The 22,597-nt window shown below is 44.1% G+C and overlaps 1 protein-coding gene across 10 annotated transcripts in view; it reads right to left on the bottom strand.

Annotated features, from left to right (window-relative positions):
- Positions 1-22,597, bottom strand: part of AKAP13 (A-kinase anchoring protein 13) — a 1,883,770-nt gene that overhangs the window by 668,647 nt on the left and 1,192,526 nt on the right. The window lies entirely within an intron of this gene.

The raw sequence follows: 22,597 nt of genomic DNA, 5'->3' as shown, positions 1-22,597 counted from the left end.
AAGGTGGAATGCGCCACGTTTCCATGGCCCTTATGAGGTAGTGTTTTGCACACCCACAGCAGTAAAGGTGAAGGGCCTACGATACTGGGTACATTTGACAGACGTACGCAGAGCTTATAGCGCCGTGGAAGGTGAGGTACAGGACGAGGCACAGGCAACTGCGGACAATGAAGTTGTGCAGAATGAATGATGGGAATTTTGTGTGCATTAAGTGATGAACATTGAACGCGACTGGCGCACGACAAGTGTACTGAAATAAATATGTGTATATATATATATATAATTTTTTACAACTTTCGAAGGTTTTTGTGGGTTTTTTTTGGTTTTGGAGAAGTTTTTTTTCTCTCGACTTTCCTCTTTATATATGAAATAATGTACGGATAGTAATGATTGTAAAGTTACCTTGTCTGTGGACACACCCCCTCCCTCACCCACTCCCATACTTTGCCGAAAAAATGTCACAACGTTATAAATGTTTACATGCTTGTACTTAATGCACTTTTATGTTTCAAACAGGATTTACTATGGCATCGAATGGGCAGCCTGCAACTAATAGATTTGTTAGATTTAGAGAAATGTTAGTAGATAGATTGACATATTCATACGAATGTGGTTTATCAATGTGTGTTATGTGTTCTTCATCTCAATATTTTGCCTAGTGACATATTGGGTCATAGCGTTCATCTCTACCGAGATGAACGAGGGGGGAGGGGGGAGTAACACCACCCTTGCCCCTGGCACGAATTCAATTACAAGTATGAATATTAAAGAAGGTGATTTTTTGGTCTGGGATGGATCACGCCTTGTATGGGGTTACTACACTGCACCACCCACTGTTGCCCCGTCACAATCAAGAGATAAAGATATGAAAAATGACACAATGTCCCTACCTGAAATATATAACAGCCCCACTACCCTTCCCGCCCCGATACAAAACAGCGATTTGTTGTTTATTGAGGAAAATGGAAAAGTAATTACGATGACAGAACACAAGTTTCTATATGAAGAATTGGAAAAGGGGGGAGGGAATGAGAAAGGGGGGCCTATTCTTTCACCTATCGAAACTAAAAGATATAGGAGGGGGGAGAGAAGTAGGCGAAGAAGAGAGACAAGCAGGAGGGGGTATGATGAGTATTATGGGTTAGGATTAGACAAGATGGAAGACCCACGACACCCCCACCAAGCAAATAAATGGTATGCAGATATGAGTACAACAGCTAAACAGACAACCAATGAAAGCTGCTATGTCTGTTCGCTCATCCCCCATGCATCAGGTACACCCAAAGTGTTGTTGCCAAGAGAATTGCCCATTGTGGATGCCCAATGTCTCCTTCATCTCACACTGTGTAGAATAAAGAACACCTTTCAAGCACACGATGTCTCTTTCAAAATGATACAGGACAACAAAACGTGCTATTCAAAAGCGTCTGGAGTGGTCTGTCTTAAAGAACCTTTCTTTGCAATACAAGGGACGCTGTTTTCCGAAAACAAATGGAAAGATGAAGAAGTACTGTGCAAAGCGGAAGCACTGAGAGGTGTCCAACCAGACAAGCTGCGGTGGATGGAAAAAACGTGCTTACCAATATGGAAAGAACACATCTCTAAACTAACATGGGTAACAGCGATGGAGAAACCCTTCAAGCTACAAAGTGAAATACAAAACGAACTATGTTTCAAGGGAGAAGGAAAAGTGGCAATGGGAACGAATAAAAACTGTAACAAAACTCTCACCATCCCAGACATGAAAAAAGGAACAGCAGCACTAATGGACACATACTGGGTATGCGGAAATCAGGCTTACTTGCACCTTCCCCAGGCATGGAGTGGCAGCTGCTCAATGGCCACTTTGCATTCGGCCCTTATGGTGATTCCAGAAAGTCACGTCGACGAAAATAAAAGGACGCAAGGAAACATGAACAAGGATGCGACATCTCCCACTGCAGAAGCGCACCTCTATGTCCTGTCCTCCGGAGGGAAAGAAGAGGAGCTATCACGGAACAAGCGAGCATCAAACTACATATCACAAGCATCATCCGATTTATTGGCACAGATCCCAGACAGGTATCGCCTGTTCAGCTCCGTGGAAACATTTTTTGCCTCACTAGTTTCAAGTGTCCAAGCAAGAGCAAATGCAAAATGGCTCCAGATCACACGGTGGGAACTGATTCAGCTGGCCAATGACACTGAAGAAGGGTTCAACATAATAAAGGTGGAACTACGAGCTCTGCGACTAATGACCATGCAGAACAGGTATGTTCTGGACCTGCTAACAGCAATTGATGGAGGTGTTTGCCGAAAAATAGGAAGTGCGTGCTGCACGTTCGTACCTTCTGAAGACGCAGAAAATGGGTCCCTGTCCCACGTCATTGAAGCAGTACATAACCTGGGAGAGAAGATGAAGCTGGAAGGTGGGGCTAAAGATAGCTCATGGTTCGACAATATCTTCTCCTGGGTTCCCTCATGGCTTGGAATGGCGATGAAGTTCTTGATACCAGTTGTGGTGGTCCTCCTCGTGGTGTTCTGCCTGTGCCAGGTGGGCCTCCGATGTTGTGCTAACGCAGTCCCTAACGGTGCAATGATGATGGTGACAATGGGCAACTCTGGTGGTACAATTAAGGCGACACAAGAAGTACATGTACAGACAGGAACAGATAACACTCCCAGATACCAGTTAGTGCCTATGTGCCGTGATAAGTACATAGTAGATAAACTATGGCACACCACTATCAAAGAACCTCGAGATGTGGAACTGGAATGGTATGAGGAGGTCTGGGTAGACTTGGAAGAAACTGGTGACTGTATATATTTAACATGTACCCCAGATGAGTATATGCTAGAAGAGGTGAGAGCTTGAGGGGGGTATGCAGAGCCTGGATGCCTAGAAAAGGAACACCTGCATGGGATGACGCAGTGATAGAGGAGCAAGAATGTAGAAGATTAGAAGAGCTAAAGAATTCGTTACTTTAGTAACGAAAGGGGGGAAATGTAGGGGAGGACTGGCCGCGAGGCCCTCCTCACCTGCAGCCTTCTCCCCAGGTGAGGACCATGACTCGGTGGCCGTCCCCTCATGCCACCCGGGCCCAGGTGGAGGAGGGGTCACCCGCCGACGACATTGCCCACACATATCCGTTCCCTGCATATACCAAAATTCAGTTAGGCCTAGAAGCCATCTTGTTTAGCAAACATGGCGTGAGTTCAGCACACTGTAACGAGGCCCCCACCTTTGGAGGGCCTTTCATGCATCTCCGCCGCCGCAGTAACCCTGGTAGATCCGCTGCGAGCGCGTTCCCATGAGAAAGTCGGGTATGAGCTAACCCGAGATGCTAACACTGTAACATTTTATCGTTCACAATGTAATATTGCACCCCGCATGACCTGGTCCGCGAGGCCGGGGTGACGGGAAAAAAGCTGAAGCATCACTATCTGAAGAAAGTAGAAAATAATTCAAGTATTGGTATTAACGAACTACCTCTGTTTAAACAGATCCTGTAAACTGTGAATAAACCATAAAGATGTAACGTTACATAACACCACCCCAGGTCTGGACTAGTGCTGCTATAACCACAGAGAAAGATGTCGACCCAATGTATAGCCTTTATCTGTATAAGTGTTCTTACAATTTTATGTAGAAACCTGAACTCATATATGTTTTCTTAATCACCTAAAGCAGCGAGCATCAATTTCTGTAGGCCATAACCTAGAACTACCTCGTGTAACGCCTAATGTACATAAAATAATCACACCATGTAGTAAATATAATGTTAGGTAACGAAAAGGTACTCGGACCGACTGTATTAAAGAAATGTGTAACGAAATTGAAATATATATATGTGTGTTTAAATAACATCAAAATAAGGCGGAACATTATAAAAGTTCTGCATTCAAAAGTTAGCAACGCACGAGGAAAAAACCTTTGTGAATATATGCAAGGCCATTCTCCCTCCCACCCTACCAAGCCTGCCAGATAAAGAAGCTAAGGCCTGTGCCGCGCTCCCTCACCTCCCCCAACCAAGCTGGAGCCGCTTCAGAGAGTCAGAGGCCCCGGTACCGCACCCAAGGCCACAGCCCGCCACCTGTGTTATTTACAGCACGGTAATAAACCCACGTTTGAATCCACTGATCTACCAGCACCCTCTCGTAAATTCCACAACCCTCCCCCTAGACCACCCCAAGAATCATGACCCCGTGCAAAGATGACCCCCATCACTGGGACAAGACACAGAGACCCCTTTATATAATAACTTCTAACGCGGCAGACAGACATGTATCATTCGGCTCAGGCCCCAGAGCCCAGCCCCCTCGACCTAAAATACCGGTCAATAGGACACAGGTAAATCTCACCCCAACCGACAACCACCGGACCTCTCACGAGGTGCATTCCTCATGTGTTGCGTTTATTTTATAAGACAAACTGCTGAGCGATTTATTGATGAACTTAGATGTCGTTTCTTGAATAACTGCAGTGTGCATGGCCTAGGGCAAACGAGTCAGGAAAGGTATTCATCTTTGTCACAGGCTGCCCCAGCATACCAACACCGCTCGGATGACCTCAAGCTGGCCTGCCAGGCCCAACCCAACCCACGAGGCTGACCAGTGACGTCCTCACGCCAAGACCAACCACGCTGCAGCAACACCTATAGTTAGTCGACGCCACCCAATCCCAATTAACTTGTGCCCCCTATAGTGTGTAGGTTCTGATGACGTTTTTTGTATTAGAAATACGCCTGTCTTTGCTATTGTCAGACAGAGCGCTCTCGGAGGTTGCAGAGTTCTTTGCATGCCCTATTCTTTGGATAAACTCCCACTTACGCTCAACCGCACTCTGTCTTGGTCTTATTCCCACTACGGGAGAGTCCCTTATTGTCTCTCATTGCGGGGAGGATCGTGCTGAAATTGGGGGCGCTTCCTTTCAAGGGCAATGGGTTTGTGTGCTGGGAAGAATGCCCACACTTCACAGATGCATATTCAGCGGTTCTCTAAGTGAGGCTGAAGAGAGGGAAAGGCTGATGTCATCGAGGCTAGGCAGCTCGGGACCCAACCACATTCATCCGGAGTGACTTTGTAAGTAAAATATAGCACATTACTTCACTTGTCTAAGCTGTCGTCTCTTCCCTCTCACTGGGAAAATTGTAACTATCATCGGACTTGATTCAATCACATACAATTCAACTCAGAGATGTTTGCAGAAATAACAGTTGAAGAAAACGCAAGTCAGAGAAGTGTAGCTATAAGTCAAAACCTGCAATAAAAGATGTACTTCTTCCTACATAAGTGCACATCTATAAAAGTCAGATGTACCATGACACAATATTTTGAATTCCAAAACATAGGCAGCAAGAAACCTGCAAATATAAACAATCCAAAAACAGTTATGTTCACTTGAGTTAAATGTAGCTAGTAGGAGTGCCACAGGTTTGTACATTGCTGAAGAAAAGAAAGAGGTTACTTTGTTCGAAATTGAGGGCAGCTGGGAACTATTTAGATCCTGCTTGTAGCCTAGAGGAGCCTGGTAAGTTTGACACCAGGAGCTACTTTTGGCTCCCCAGTGCAACTTATGCTGAACAAACACTTAACTCTGTGTGCTTAGGGCAATCTATAAATCAACATTAGGACATCTATACAACATTGAAAAGGATAAGGGGTCATACATAATGGAAAAATGATAGGCTTGCATCTTATGAGATGCATCAATTCTTTCTGAGGGATGATAAAAAGCAATTCTGTGTATCTCCAAACCTCACCGAGTGTTTCTAAAAAAAAGCTCTGCCACACCTTCAAGTTTAGTTTCTTTGAAGACAGGTAAGGAAGTGCTCAACCTGGAGACCAAGCGTCCTGGAGAATTGGAGAATTGTAAGGAACAATGGCAAATCGATAACACCGGGAGAAGTGGTCGCAGGTGAGTAACCTGTAACTGACATGCGCATCTCCCCAAATCCAAATACACTCCCATGAACAGGAATCCAAGCTACATTAAGGTGGCAAGCGAAAGGCAATACATTCAATTTCAACAGAATGTGCACAATAAAAGCAACCCAAATGGATTCTGTCCTGGAGTAAACGTTCAGGAATGGATAAGATGAATACCAGTTTAGAGATCTACACAATAACCTGATTGATGTACATAGAAAGCCATCATACCTTCGGGATGGCCGTTATCTGGCAACCTCTAACATTTAGGCAATATTGTTACTATGTCAAGGGTTTAAAAAAGTATCAGAGGCTTAAGCTACTGGTGTATGACCACCTGAAGTGACAAAAACACTCTAAAGTGCCCCATGATGCCTGTCACTGATAACTGGCAATTTAAAAAGGTTTCCTGAAATCCAGCTTTTGCAACACCCTACAATTAGTTGTTTATAGAGAGGAGAATACATGGAAATTTGTATTCACTGGTTTAACTGCTAAACCAATAAAACCCCAAAACTAGTTTGTTGCCAACAGAAAGATCACATAGAAAAGCTATTGCTGCTTCGGAGCCAACAATTGCACATTCAAATTGTTAAACCAGATAAATGTTTTATGTCCGCTTGGCCTAAAGACTCAGAAGCATTTACAGGTTGAAGATGAGGACAAGTTCCTGCAGGCTTTTGAAATCAGAATGCACCGTTTCGAGACTCTTCGGCCCGGCAGCTTGAATAGAGGGTATTGATTGGCTAGATCTTCTCTTGTGAAACGGAACACGTTTTGGTACATCAGAATCCGGAGATGGACAAGGTGGCATTGTGGTTGAACTTTCCTTTATTCTAGATCACAAAAAACCTATGCTGTCCCCAAGTCCAAGATTTTTGCCCTACTCTATAAAGAACAACTATAAAAAGGGTGCTTGCCAGGATGTCCATTCCAAAACTAGAAAGTCCTGCGTCCAGACTCCAATTCTTACCAGAGTTCTGTCCCTACCACTATAAAGGAAACATAAATTAAACAAAGGCACACCTTAGCCCTGAGAAAATGACTGGTTGTTGGCTTCTGATCTCAACCCTGATGTATTTCTCAATTGGGGCTCCCTGTTCCCAGACAATGCAAGTCAGTAGGCTGAATGGCTCTCCAACCTTCTCTTGTCTGCATTGCCCAATTCAGTCCAATTAATGTCATGTGCCTGTTCTCACATGGGCAAGTCTGGCCCATGTACCCCACCCCCGGCCACCTCCACTACCACTGTTCTCCCTGTACTCTTTCCCCAAGAAAGATCATGTCATTCTTTCCTGCTAGCCATTTCTAGTTCTTTGTCCCACCTTGGGTTTTGGTTTCTCTCACCCAGCCTTGGGGTGGGGTTTGGTTTCTCTCACCCAGCCTTGGGGTGGGGTGTGGGTTCCCTCACCCAGCCTTGGGGTGGGGTGTGGGTTCTCTCACCCAGCCTTGGGGTGGGGTGGGGTTTGGGTTATCTCACCTAGTCCCGGGGTTTGCTTTCTCTCAACCAGTGTTGGGGCAGAGTTTGCTTTCTCTCACCCAGCCATTATAATAATTAAACAGACTGTGGAAGTAACATGAACTGATCCAGCAGAAATATACTGCTGGGAACCGGTTAATGGGGCAATGACAGTCGGTGAGGCTGCCAGTATACTGTCATTACAATCATCCCATCTGGAAATCTTGAATGTTATTCCTTCTTTCTGGGAATTTGTTTTCTTCACAATGATACTCTGTGGGGCTGCAAGTGTACTCTCCCCACTTGATGTTTTTGAAAGTTATTTTAAGAATCGGATGCTACTAGAATTTTATCTACGTTGAATCCTGGCCCTTTCATATGTCTTGAAATTCTGGTTGTGGAGTTTTATGATCACCTAACACGTATAATGTCATTTTTTCTTTGTTTGTTCGTAATCAAATTTTTAAGTGCTACTTTTTATTTCCTTTTTTGAACTATATATGTGTTGCCTTTTATTTTTTATGAACTTTTATGGCATTGAGCCGAATAAAGTTTTGCTGAGTGACTGACAAAGATCATAACAGAAAGAAAGATGACACTGTTGAAAAACTGAACAGTGCGAGAGTAAAGAAAACCAATACATAAAAATACCCTGTGAAAAGGGGGAGATAACTAATTCTGTACAAGACAAAGATAATTACAGAAACAAAGGAAGAGATGAACCACAGTTCAGAGGAACTAGGCAACTGAGCCAGATACAAAGCCAAATTCACCAAGATAAGTGAAACCGTTATTGTACAAGAGATAAAATATATCAAAGCAAGACTACCTGAGAAGAATACATTGAGGTCCAGGGCATGAACATAAAGCTAGTAAGAAAACCCCAAACCCCAAAACTGAGCTCAAAAGAACATGGAAAGCTCAATAACGCAATTGAGGAACTTCAAAGACTGATCAGAGAAGTCACAAGAGACTATTTGCGGATTGGCTATTAAAGACTGGTACTAGAGGTACCCTCAGGAGAAGGGAGACATTCTCCTCACCCAAGTTAGTTTTCACAAGTGGTAGGGTCAGTTAGGATAGTTTTGGACAGCAGACTTATTTCTTTGGGATACCCACAACTGACAAACTAGCACCTTAGTTACTAACATAGGTAAGGACCACTGTGGTGTGCTGGTTTAAGGAGTCTGACAAAGGGGTGGCATGTTTACAACAATCTTTATTGAAATTATAATGGAAAGGGCCCATCTTGCCTACATCTCTGAAGGGTTTTGCCTATTTTTCTAAAGATGAACTTGGGTGCTTGTTGTCAGGGTGGTTGTCACTGTCCGTCCTCCGTCCATAATGACCTACTCTAGCTCTACCACTAACAAAAGTCATGAACATAAATGGCTCCAGGAGAAGGACTCCCTTCTGCTGGCTCAGCCGTTGGCTAACTTTGAACAGTTTACGGCAACAGTTTTTTAATCAACCTTTGCACGTCTTCCCAGGATTCTCTTAGGGCTTGCTTGAAAGTCAAACACTCGTTTTGTTTCCAACACAGTTATTTCTTGTCTTTCTTACCCCTCCTCTTGTCGGTGGAAACAAGGGGAACTCCTCCTAGTGTCCTTGATTTCTACTAACACGCTGACAAAGGAGATTGTTCTCATGGCACTCTGCAGCCTAAATGTCTCTTTTGATGATAGTGTGTTGAGTAAGAGAACTCCCGATGTTTTTCTATTTCAGTCTCTTTGGCATAACAGATGACAAAGATCACTAGTGATGTAATCTAAACACTTTATACTACTATCCCAACTCTGGAGACGTGGGAGATTACTCCAGAGGCTTTATTTCCTTTCAATAATCTTGATACAATTACTGAGAAGAGGGATATTACCAATATGCAAACTTTAGCTTCAGCACCCTTCCCCAAACCCCTACCAGGTCTCCAGTGACCTCTTCTCAGTTGGAGCCACATCGCTGGTTCTTGGAATGTTCTTGTTCTCTCTGCTTCTCTTTCCACTCTCTGCTGCCATGCTTCGGCTCCGCCAGATCCTCAGCCAGACGGTGTCGGTGCAGTTAATGGACCGCTCGGGTCACCTCCTCGAGGTCATGCCACAGTCGGTCAGTTCACAGCTTCCAATCAGGCCTGCTCTACGTCAGCCTGCAGACTTAAGCAATCTGCTGTCAGCGTCCTCCCGCCTGGAGATTCGCTTCCCGCCGCATATTCTTGCTTCTTGGTTTGATCTTCCGGGTCTGCCAGGCTTCTCACTTGCTATACCTGCTTCCCCGCTCATTGGGTCCTTTCTCCATTTTTATGTCATTCCGCTGGTTCCTCCACAGTGGAGGGTCACAATCCTTTGTGTCCATTGTGTAGTATTCATGCCTTCCTGGGGCCACCTCTTCCCAGTACATTCTGTACTTGACAAAGGAGTAGTTTTTATAACTCCATCAATCATCATCTTCACAGTGCTCTACTGGAAGGTGACTGTTTGACCATTTCAGTCTTCCTTATCTTGGTGGTATAAATATTTGGAAGGAGCATTGTAATGGCATACAGTAAGTAGTGCTTTCAGAATGTTTCTCAGCAGACTTTATGGGTTTCATAGACTCAAGGGCAAGAGGGCTACAGCGTTCCGTTAGGGAACGGGAGTCCTTGTCCCCATGAGGGGAGCCTCGTCATGTGAGGTTCCGCTTTCTGCCACCCTTAGGGGGAATGTTATGTAGCGGGCTCACATCCCTAGCCTCACAGGAAAGAGCTGCGCCCTGGGGAGAAGTGATGTGATCCCATGAATCATTACACCACCCATAGCGACCAGGAAAGATGGGCCTTATAGTGTTACTTTATTAAAATATCACAGATTGTGCCATTTGAGAGTCTGTGTCCTCCCAAATCGCCACAGATGCCACCATTGTTTAAAAATGATATCACTTTAGTAATTTTGCTGTGGTGGACTTCGATGGTGCTATTTAAAAAAAAAAAAAAAAAAAAAAAACAGTTGGTTAAAACTGCTCCCATAGCCAGGTTTGGGAGGACCCCTTCCCAATACCTGAAAAGGTTTAGGGACTACAAGAAGAAAGATGGAGTCTTGTGGGCAACTTGGGTGTGTTAAAGCCTGAGAAACTTAGATGGGTGGATTAAGGGCTACAAAGTGAGCCCTTACAATGGTATGAGATGCCTCGCCATGCTATAAAGTATTTTTGATGCCTGCTCCCCAGAGCTGAGACAGCACCTTGCTAACTCTAAAGAAATGGACCCCAAAAGGTTAGCACTAGATTCTGATTTGTGGGTGGCTCATGGGGCTACTCAAAAGGATTCCGGGGCTGCTCACAAAGAAAGAGGGGAATAAGCATAAGAAAGATAAGGATCATTCCAAAAATCCCTCACCAAAAAAAGGCCACAAACATAACTAGGGCAAATTCCCCCACAAAAAGCATATTGGGGCTAGTGAAACCTCTAGACCTAAACCAGAGGGTGCTTATCAGAAACCTCCATTCCAGAAAACATTTGGTAAATGTGTGGTTTGTGGGTCTGGTGACCATGTGAAAGGAGATCCCATATATAAGGGTAAACCTTCAGGGATTCCATCTGTCTTCTTAGTCTTTACACATGATGTGGAAGTTGCAAGGATAGGTGCTAAATTTCACACTCAACACTGAAGAACCCATTGGTGTTCAAGCCAGAGTTTCTTTAGTATACCTGGGACTGTAGGAACAACAGAACATAAAAGTCTATAATTCCATTACTGATAATACTAGTTTTATAAAGACAGTGTGCTCATCAATGGTCAGGACACTCCTGCCATTATAGACACTTGGGCCAGCATAACTGTGGTAGATGAATGTTTCTTTCAGCCTGAGGAAGTTGCTAAGGCCCCCAAAAGGCTTACCAAGTTAGCATGAGGTGCAGTCCAAATAGGTCCCATACTGCCAGCTATCATTACATGCAATAAGATGACTGTAAGAATCACTGTGTTCAGTCTGAAGTGACTGGTAGGCAATGACTTAAAGGCCCCGGTTGTAGTTTCCAGCACACCAAAGCCCCCTTCTAAGAAGAGGGAGCTGACAAGAAAAGCAAGGGAGGCAACCTTAAGAGACCTCCCCCCTGAGACCAAGGAGAAATAGAGAGTCTCAAAAGGAAAGAAGGGCCTAAAACTTCCTCCAAGAAGAGAGTTCCTGTAAAACAAACACCAGGTCACTCCTGTGACCCCACCACTAGCTGAGGCTGAGTTGGTAACAGAAGAATCCCTCGCAGAACCTCCTGCTGATGGGTCAGAGGTGGAGGGGATTCATCCCTGTCTAGAGGATCTGGATCCTAGAGACCATCCTAAGCTGTAGACTGCTTGCAGAAGGTGGATCGAACCTCGCTGCCTGCAACCCTCTACTGATTGCCCATCCTCTGTGTAACAGAAGCGCAGGCCTACACCCGGTGCTTCATCGCCTCCTTCAGCCACTTTGGGTCTTGGCTCAGAGGTGAGGTTGTGTTCCAGCAATCCTTTCTAATTTTCATTTGATTGTACAATTATGGTTGCAGCTGTGGCCTTAGAGTTCTCCAAGACCATTTCCTGCTTCCCAGTGGTTGGATCCGTGCTCCCTGCCTGCCCCCTCCCCTTATTGGCCTTCCTCTGTGTAAGCACGGGTCTAGACACGGTGCTTCCTCGCCTCCCTCAGCCACTTTGGGCCCTTGCTCAGAGGTGAGGCTGTGTCTCCAGCAATCCATTGCGATTTTCAGTTGATAGTGAAATGTTGAACTTTTTTCGTTGTATCTGTGGACTCGGCACCCTGCGTGACCACATCCTGCTTCCTACTGGGTGGATCTGGCCTCCCTGCCCACCCCCTCCCCTGATTGGCCTATTACGCTCATATTACACATCTTATCAGGGCAGCCCACTGCCAGTGAAGCCCCTGTCGGCTATGGGCCCTAAGGCAAAGGGCAGCTCCATAAGAAGCAGCTCCAGACCGTGTTTGCCTGTAATCGTCAACCAGCAGTGACTTACAAGCAAGCGTGGTTCACGCAGGGGGCACAGCAACGACTGCATCCTATTAAACGGACCCACAATTCTTATAACCTAATCACTTGCAGTCTGACGCATGTAGCCCACAGTTGTATGGTTACCATATCTCGCATTTAGGCAGATTGTTAGTCAACCATATCTCGCAAGACAATATAAAATACCAAAGACAGCTCAGACTGTACAAATCAACCGTTCTCAAAGCAGAAAGAAAGTATTACACCACAAGAATTGAATTGGCAAACAATCCACAGAAAGAACTCTTTAAAATCGGAGATTACAAAAAACACTTCCTGCAAAAATCCATCATCCCGACACAAGCACTTTGTGACATCACCAACCACCTAAGATCAAAAACAGAAACAATCCAGCAGACCATCAACACAACCCGGGCTAACACAACCACAACCGCCATATCTCAGACAAGGGGAGATACAAAGACTACAGCAAAAGTCACCTGCCTTGAAGCAATTCCATAAGAAAGCCTTGTCACACTGATGAACACCACCAACCTTGCAGGATTCTCAAGGCTCTCTGCCCCGTATATCTTCAAAGAAATCCTCAACCACAAAACCTCAACGACACAGTACCTAATGTACCTGCCACTCAAAAAAGGAATCGTACCACCCTCCTTCAAATCAGCAAACTTCAAATCACTGCAAAAAAAGTTATCAGAAAGCTCAGAAGACCTGAGCAACTATAGCCCGATATCCAAACTGCCCTACTCAGCAAAGATCTTGGAGAACCATATGTACAAAATCCTACTTAAATACGTCGAAACAAACAGAATACTCGACCGGTCAGAACTTGGCTTCAGACCAATGAGAGGAACAGAATCAGCTCTCCTATTGATATGAGACGACCTGAAAATAAACACAGCCGTCACCCTCATACTATTTGACATATAAGCGTCTTTCAACACAATCGGCCACACAACACTAATAAAAAGACTTGTGGAATGTGGTATACAAGAATCTGCACTAAAATGGCTTACTTCATTATTCACAAACCGAAATAACCTACTTAACACTGTTCATCTCAAACACCAAAAATATCTCCTGTGGAGTCACACCGGGATCCATTCTCTCCCATGCTTTTCAAAAACTACATGTGCCCACTGATGAAAATAATTCGAACCCACAGCAGAGGCGAAGACAGGGTAGAGCCTGAGAAGGCAAGGCCCACCCCAAATCTGTAAATGCCCACTGAGCATTGCTGTGTGGGCATTTACAGGCGTTGATGTCACTGCAGTGGGTCCAAGTACATTAGCTTTAGGCCCCACCTGTCAGACAATCCTGGCTTACGCCTCTGACCCACGGACTAACCGCCTACGACTACGCAGATGGCACACAAATGATCGTGAACACAAACACAACCCAGGAACATAATAACTGCCTCAAAAAACTGCCTCACAGACATCTACAGTTGGATGACAACAAACAACCTCAAACTGAACGTGGCAAAAACTGAAATAATGCTCTTACCCGCAGACATCAACGCAGGCAATTTGCAACTGGACTGGCCGGCTGGCATGGGAACACAACTGCAGACTTCCAACATAGTAAATAACCTAGGAATACTCATGGGCCGTGGAACCGCAAGTCAACGCTATCACAACAAAATGCTTCTTCCTCCTAAGACTACTCAGAGGACTACTCCCCTACCTCTCCTTCCTCACAAAGCGACCACCAACAAATAAGAGACAAAACAATACAAAAAAAGGAAATTCGGAGGAACAGCAGGCTCACATCTAATTGCAAACCTCTGGAACACCATGCCAAATGAAATTAGAACCACAGAAGACCAAATCACATTCTGGAAATGACTGAAAACCTGGTTATTCAACAGGCTACGACTACCGCGAAGGAACATTGGCAGCAATAACATCACAGACCAAAGAGAAATACATTAAGGGAAATGGTCACAGATAACAGTGGCTTTAGCTTCGAGGAATAGAACACTGCACCACCCACACCTCCTTCCCGCACCCAAACCACGCCCAACATCCAGATAGAAATACAAAAGAAGGCTGCACAAGCAACAGACAGATTTTAGGGATAGCACTGTGCCTAATTACACACCAAGGAAATTCAGACAGGTAAACCACGAAATCTCCAACATCCCCACACTTGGCCCACTGACAATAGGGCCACCATAACCTGCCCATCCATAACCTAGGGTGACGGACAAAGCAACTTCCGCACTATATTCAGAGCTTCTGCCGCACCCCCTTTTGGGAACCATCCAGACATCAGGTCTGCATCCAACACCCACAACTAACCTGGATGAACAGGATGAAACACACTAGGTACAACCGCCCACTTGCAACCATAACCGCAAGGGAAGTCAGCCCAGACCTACAGAAGCTAGATCGGCCGACGAAGCGCTGTCAAGAACGTTGGTAAATACCATTAAGAGGCAACCAAAAAGTCCCACCAAAGGCTCCAGCAAACCAACCAACTTATTAACCCATCTTCCCCCTTCCTGCTGCTCCAACATCAGCAACGCCACTACACTAGATTATGGGCTAACCACACTACACAAACACACCAAGAATCAATTTAATGTTCACACCCTACCATATCTCTGAGATCCTTGAAGCACACCTAGAGGGGACACCTAAACACATAAAACCGTCAACTACACAATCACATACTGACACAATAGTCGTACACCACCAGCCACCCGCGACTCTGGACCCCTGATGGATACAACTAACCAGGGCGCACAACCACAACCCACCCAACACCACATCACACACACCAACACAAACAGTAGCACACATTCCGATGCACTGAGTCTTACCCATACCGTTACAACACAAAGGGCCTCCTGAACCAATTCCCACACGCAAAACAACGCTCACAGATGCCAGTTCCTCCTGGTTCTGAACCTATTCTTTCATCCTATCCCCACTAATACCTGAGGCCACTCTCTTGCATAGCCACACGAGCACCTGGAGACTGCCCGTGGGTGGTAGCAGTGCGCAGTATAAATCAACATGACATGTGTGGCTCGTGTGTAAGCTTCAGTCTGTAGTAGATACTCCGATTTACTTTGATTATCAAATATTACGCCCAGATACTAACTAATATTACTAGAAAATCCAAGCTTTTTTTTAAAAAAAAGAAAAAAATAAGCAAATTTACTGCACGGTAGTGCATAATTGGAAAAAAATAATTAAGCTATTGGTTCTGGAATAATTTGTTTTTCAGTTTGTATAAAAAACAAGTATTACTCATTTTGAAGGGCAATAACTAAATGCTCAAAGCCAATTGATTCCACATAAAAAGGGTGACATTGTCCTTCAAACACTAGGCCAGCAAGAAACTTAAGGGGAAGAAATGTACTTGTTCATGATAAGTTGAAAGAGCTGATCTATTTATTACATACATAGAAAGATCAAAATAACTTCAGGAGCACAAAGATGCACAGCTGCTTTAATACTTTGATATGCCTGTTTGTAACGCAGGAAGAACCAAGAATAACCTGGACCGAATTTTCAAAATAAACAAATGATCACCTTGAATGAAAACCATATTTCACAAAGGGTACAAATCGTCTACAATTATGCCAGAAATGCAGATAGGACATCTGAACTAGGGTTAGACAGTTGTACACAGCAGATGCCAAATTTCTAAATCCAAACTATAATATCTGAATCACCCACTGCCATAAACTGGAGACTACTTTTTTCAGGATAATTTAGGTAAATTGTTTAGCTTCAATATCAACCAGCATAATAAATAGATAATTTAAAGTATCCTTCCTTTTTCTGCTCCTAAAAACGGCACTAAAAACATGTAAATCCAAGAATAGGGAGTAACTTTGGGTTGTTTACAAATAAAGCAATGTTACTTTCCCCACCAACCAGTCAGGATAATTTACATCACTCCCACTATAATCCCATGCAAAATACATCGTTTTCAAAAACTGATCAGCAGAAATTGCGAATTCCAATCTAGCTGGTTAGCCATTCTGAACAATTCGTTTTCATTTTGCAGGAAGTTAATCAGATGAAAGATATAGCATAATTTGTACTCATTAAGGAGAAGGCATTTCAAACAAAAACAAGTATACATAATCCTACACTAGAACAGAGCAACCCTGCATGTGTGTGGTTTTCAATTTAGAACATGAGAAAAAGTACAAAGATCTTTTTTATGAGGTTCTCAGGTTGTGATCTAGGACAGGGGACAAGACCAAAAACTAGGGATATGGGAGGAGTGTACAGTGAAAGGTCAGAGTATTCACTGAGAGTTAGGCTGGAGATATCTTTAATTTTGGGACAGCATGAATTCCAGTGAAATGGTGCGAGAAGGAAAGGAGGCAGAAAGATGCACAGGGAGGTCAAGCCATGGAAATAATGAGAGGATCATTAAAAGTGTAGTTGGAGATACTAGCAGCCATTTTGGGAGGTGAGGCAATTTACGTAGGCTCTGAACCGATTTGAATACTAGGCGTATACATTTAAAGAGGAAATGGGTAGGCAACGGAGAGCTGTCCATTAGGAATGTAGTGCATTGAGGTCAGAGATAAGAATTTACAGTTGTATTGTGTGAGTTGTGAATCTGAGTGTCTTATATTAGAGGTGTGCAAGGATTGGGGGGGGGGGAAGTCCTAGAAGAAGGCTCACACAGTAGTCAACTCTATTAAGTACAAGGGTGAAGAGTACAGAGAGGCGTTTTCGCAGGAGAGATGTTTTTCTAATGTTCAGTATTCTAGTGGCAGTGGAAGTATTGAACTAAAGATCATTGTCAAATAGGATGCCAAAGTGGCAACCCTTAGGGTGGTGTTGGGGTGAGCAGATCTGGGGAAGATTGTAAAATTAGAGGGGAAGTGTGATGAGGGCATTTAGACAGGTTTGTGTGCTTCTGAATTAAGACATTAATGCGATGAGTGCATGTGCAAGTTGACAATATTAGCTGCAGCGAAGGGAAGTATGACTCGCAAAATAAAACGGAGCACAAAAACCACTCTGAAAACGGTTCTTAGTGCAAGGGTCTATGCAGCTGGGTGCAACCTGTCAAAGGGTGTGTCCCTGCATTTTTTGAGCCAGCCCATTATCTGTTTTGTGTAAAAGAGAACTTAATATATTTCACAAAACAACAAATCCACAGTGTTCCAGCAAAGTAAGAGCTTGTGGCTAAGTAGAGAATATGATGTTACAGCAGGCAAGGTAATTATCACATTTAGCTGGACCAGATGGTTCTGGTTTTCTAATGATATGAATTCATTTGAAAATATAAAATAGGAGTAAAATGTAGAGCTCGTGGCTTGGCAAAGGGTATGATTCTACAGTAAGATTGTAAAGGGCAAAATAGGTGGGACTGTTGTTCATGCTCGGGGTGTAAATCCTGCATACACAAAACCAACTTTGTAGAAGGCCACTCAACGCCAACACACACTTACCTCCACGGGCTTCGGAATGCTCTACCTGCTTCCGTTCAAGCTGCTCCCCCTAAACACAGACATACAGGACGCAGCCTTCTAAAGTCAGCATTGTGTACATAGGTCTTTAAGGGGGGGGCAACGTGAAGGCCACAATCTTTCTTACTTTGTGTAAACCTTTATTCAGCTATGTGTCCATAGACTTCAAATAATGTAGACACTAAAATGGGCAGTGGCTCAACAGCCGTGTCATGCAATATCTAATCTCTCTACAGGTATTTGCATACAACATAGTACCCTGATCACCAGGATACTTTACAGTGTTTAGGAATTGTTACTGTTCTCTGTCATGCTCCTAACTCCCGGGGATCCATTGGTAGGGCTAAACGCCAGATACATTCTATAGGAAGAACAAATATAGAAAGTGTCCAGGACTCCATTTATTGGACATTTGCATAGCACCTATACAAAAATGTTTCGAGGCACCACAAGACATAAAAGGGGGTGGGGGAACAGAGGAGAAACAACAATAAATTATCCTACTTGGCCTTATGACATTTGGACCGTGCAAGTGCAGAGACAATAAGTGAAGGGGGAGGGGACAGGAAAGGGCAGAATGGCTGGTATAGGTTAAGGGGTGGAAGGAAAAGTGCAGCAGGGATGTGACCCAGAGGCAGGGCAAGTGCTGAGAGGAGCGCAGGATGCAAAGTGCAGGGGTACGTGTCAGCTGGGGGAGTGAGGGTGGGGGCACCAGAATCAGGCTAGTCGGGGAAGGGTGCCTGAGGGCAAGTGCTGGTTAGGTATGCTGGGGAGGACTGGACGAGGAGGGTGGTCTGGCCCCTCTAAGACATATAAAGGACAAGGCAACAGTCACGGGCATCAGGGGTGGTATTAGCAAGGATGTGAGGGGAGAGGGGGGAGGAGGAGGAGAAAAGTAAATTCTTGCGAAGTTTCCTGAACTTAAGGAGATCCGGCTCAAGTCTGAGGGGGCAGGAAGGCAGTTCCAGAGGGAAGCTCATGCAGAGGAGAGAGATCTACCCCCCACTCTCTGCTTGGAAAGATGTCTGATCAGCAGAGAGTCGGAGCTAGAGGACCGGAGGTCTTTAGCAGGGAGGTATTTGGGGAGAGAAAGATGGATGTGGCGAGGCCCCAGAAAGCCTTGTGGATGATGCAGCGGGTCTTTAATTTTATCCTTACAGCCACCGTGAACGAGTGGGGAGATTTTAGGGCTGGAGAGATGCGGTCCCTGGGCTTGAGGCCAAGGATAAGTCTTGCAGCTTATTTCTGGATAAGTGGAAGAGGGCGAAGGGGGGGGTGGGGGGGAGAGGCAGACTGAGGAAGAAGTTGTTACAGTAGTCGAGCATAGAAAGAACCAAAAGGTGAGAAAAAGGAGAATGTCTTAAGCCACCAATACACCAATACCCGAGGACACAACGATTCTTCTACAAACACGCATTAAAAGTAGACCAGACAGCCTTCACTGGAGCGTGTGTGACAATTTAAGTGTATAACAAGTAATTTCCTTTCACCTAGTGCAAGTATAGCATCTTGTTAGAGGTCAAACACGGCTGGTTGTGAGGGGAAGATAGTGAGGATTTCTCAAAATGCATTATGAACTCTGTGGTATGGGAACATCTCGAAAGGTGAAGTCCCCCCATTCTTAAAGGCCGCCAGTGAAATAAATTCATCACCTGGAAAAAAGTATCAAATTGTAACTAAATGATGTTTCCCCATGGTCGCAATAAAATGTTTCTCAAGAGCTATCAGAACTCCATTCATTATCACAAGCAGCAATGGAGAATATGCATTAATAATACTGAGTATAACGGCCAATCTATGTCACGCTTTGAAGGTGGAGCCAACAATGTTTAATTCTCCTTTAGTGTGTGGCAATCCCAACAAGATGGAGAACCAAAACAATAAAAGCTGTTAGGGGAGCAACACATTCTTAAATTTCTTCCAGAACATTGACAACCCTGCCTCTGCTCGTGGACGGATGAAAGATCTGGGAGTTTCAGAAGTATCTCGTCCCAGGGCCCTCCCAGTGCCAGTCAGAACCCAGAAATCTGTCATTTTTCAGGAGATGGCACACTGGCAGCCACAGTCATAAAAAGGCACTTTCACCCCAGAAAACACTGCACAAGTGGGCCTCTTCTATGCCAGGGAGAAGTGAGATTACATAGACCTTTTGCAAAAATAAAACATTGTCCAGTTTAAATGAACTGAGTCACATTTCATTATCAGTTTTAATTGCCTGAAAGGAGTTATTCTTAGGGCTGCTTAATAGTTGTGGATAGAAGATTCCACATTAGTCACTGCAAAAAGATTGTATGATCTACCATACTTCCAACACATCACATTATTACTGTGTTCTAAAGTGTCCCCAATTCCTTTGTTAGACTTGGCTTAATAGGATTTTTAAAAAAAAGCACATTTCGCCCAACTAGAAGTTTATTTAATATTTATACCTGCTGTCCAACGTTTTGAACAATGTTGTCCAAAATCATAATGAGAATGAACGAGCATATACAATATACTTTAAAACTATGTAGATTGACACAATCTTCCAGCAATTTAAAGAAGGCAAATGTCTTTACAATTACTTCCAGAATGGCATACTCATATGTGAAAAAATGAAAGCACGATTTGAAACAATTCTTGAGATTAAAGTACCTGGCTGATTCATGTTTTTGGGAAATATTGTACCAACGCCGTGATCTTAGCAGGCAAACAGGGATATGACTTCTATGGAGACTCCCCCACCACCACTGCTCTCTTGGGGTAAAATGGGGCCATGATATGCTACCGTGAGGTGCTAGAAGGCAGGTAACTTAAGGGACAATACATAGGAAAAACTGTAGAAAAAGACAGGATATTATTTAACAATAAGGACCAGACATGGCAAACATAACAAAATATAACTAAAGGAACATACACAGTTGTAAATATGAATAAAGGCAAAGACTAGCACATCAAAGAACATTCACAAACAATACAAGAAGTTCAAAACCTCTTCAAGGCCAAACAACAACTTAGCCAAACAGGCAGAGGACCGCACAAGACTTATCTGAGACAGAGGAGCAGAAAATAACCATGTATTGCTTAGAGGGGGCTCATATTGCTGGACAACCTTTATGACATCATCCTTTATGTTGGCAGAATGATGCTTTTCTTTCAACTTTGCTATGGTTACCCCGCTGCTGAGGTTCAGTGGAATTAAAGACATTATGCTAGCCCCTGTGTCATGGTTTAAAATTTAGTGGTAACATATCTTAGGCTTTAACTTGTTTTTTTCCTTTAACTTCTTCACAATAAATATGGAGTACCAGAAAGGAGACAGTGAAATAAGAGTTCCTAGTTCAACCATCAGTCACATTTCTACAACTTTATATGAGGTATTCATAGGTTTGTTGTTCTGGGTGTTGGGGGGAGGGGGTTGTGTGCAGGATGGGGGAAGTAAATGGGTATACAGATGAACTAAAGTAGAGTAGAGATCCCAGAAAGGAACTGTGTAAGAGAAGGCCTAAAGGCTAACGTGCACTTTAAGTATTGCCCAGTGGAAAAAGAAGATCTCTACTGAACATTAGCCCTCTCCCAAACCAAACCCCTTCGCTAGGCAAAGCCCAAGGGACAGGGACTGTAGCTGGAGACGAAGGAGTATTCATCATTAACTAGCACCCAACAGGACAGGGAGAGCTTAGGATTCGTAGGGAGGGAACCGCGCCTTAAGCGCTCAGGGGATGGCAGGCAGAGCCCACTGACGACCAAAGAGCACCCACAACAATGGCGATCTCAACCCTGGGGTGGGGGAGGCCCTTAACCCTTTCCCGCTCACAGATCACTAGACAGTCACAGAGACATACCATTGCCTTGCGCAGAACCAGGCGAATTAACCACCAAGGAATGCTCCAGAAGACAGCAAGGCCATGGACACCTAACACAGATGTCTGAAAAAACGAGGTAACCAAACCCACTAACCCATCCACTAAAACTTCAACTTTCTGCATACACCTCTCAAACCCTAAACAAACACAACCCCCTTCTTGCACAACAAACTGCATGCACTTCACTACACTGCAACAACAAAACAGCCCATAGTCTCGCACAACAACACATGGGAGTATACAGATTCGTAAACTGCACCCATGCTCAGCGAACAGTGTTGACCGAACTAAAGTTGCCAACAGGACCATCACAAATCTCGCTCTAACTTTATCCCGCTACACCTTACTAACCCAGCCTATCCTCTTGCCTTTAAGTTCCACCAGGGGACCACTCCGGTGGTGATAGTGCGCAGTATAAATGATGTTTAACATTAACATAGAGCCCCATCCAGGATATATTGAGCCATGAGAAGCAATGCCAAAGGAGCAGACATCAGCGTCAGAATTCAGGTACCAGATCTTGTAAAATAAGCTCCTATAAACATAACAAATGTTAAATATGAAATTACCGTAGCACAGTTTTTGTACATAGTGTTTGCAAGAGGATAACTGAAAATAACGTAATCAAACGTTTTGTAAATCAATTATGCCTTTAGCACTGAATTTGTTTTCATAGGGAGTTTGACATGATGATTTGATTACTATTCACCATAGAAATACTGTGGGTTTGTAAAATAAAAATAAAACCCTTCTACCTACAATGTGGGAGCAAAATAGGCTAAAAATCCACACATGCGGTACCTATCACTGGAATTTTACTTCCAGGTCAGAGTCACACAGAAATTACGTAAGGGTATGCAAATAAGCTGAAAAGCCTGCTTTTTGCTTCATAAGAGAAAACTGCATGGTCTGATAGGGCAATGCTATTTTGTACATTGCTTTATCAAACCAGTGATATATTAAGA

Source organism: Ambystoma mexicanum, chromosome 11, assembly GCF_040938575.1.
Source record: "Ambystoma mexicanum isolate Mex_15411 chromosome 11, UKY_AmexF1_1, whole genome shotgun sequence".
NCBI lineage: Eukaryota > Metazoa > Chordata > Amphibia > Caudata > Ambystomatidae > Ambystoma > Ambystoma mexicanum.
Note: the sequence above shows the minus strand (reverse complement) of the source record. Positions and strands in the feature narration are given on the sequence as shown.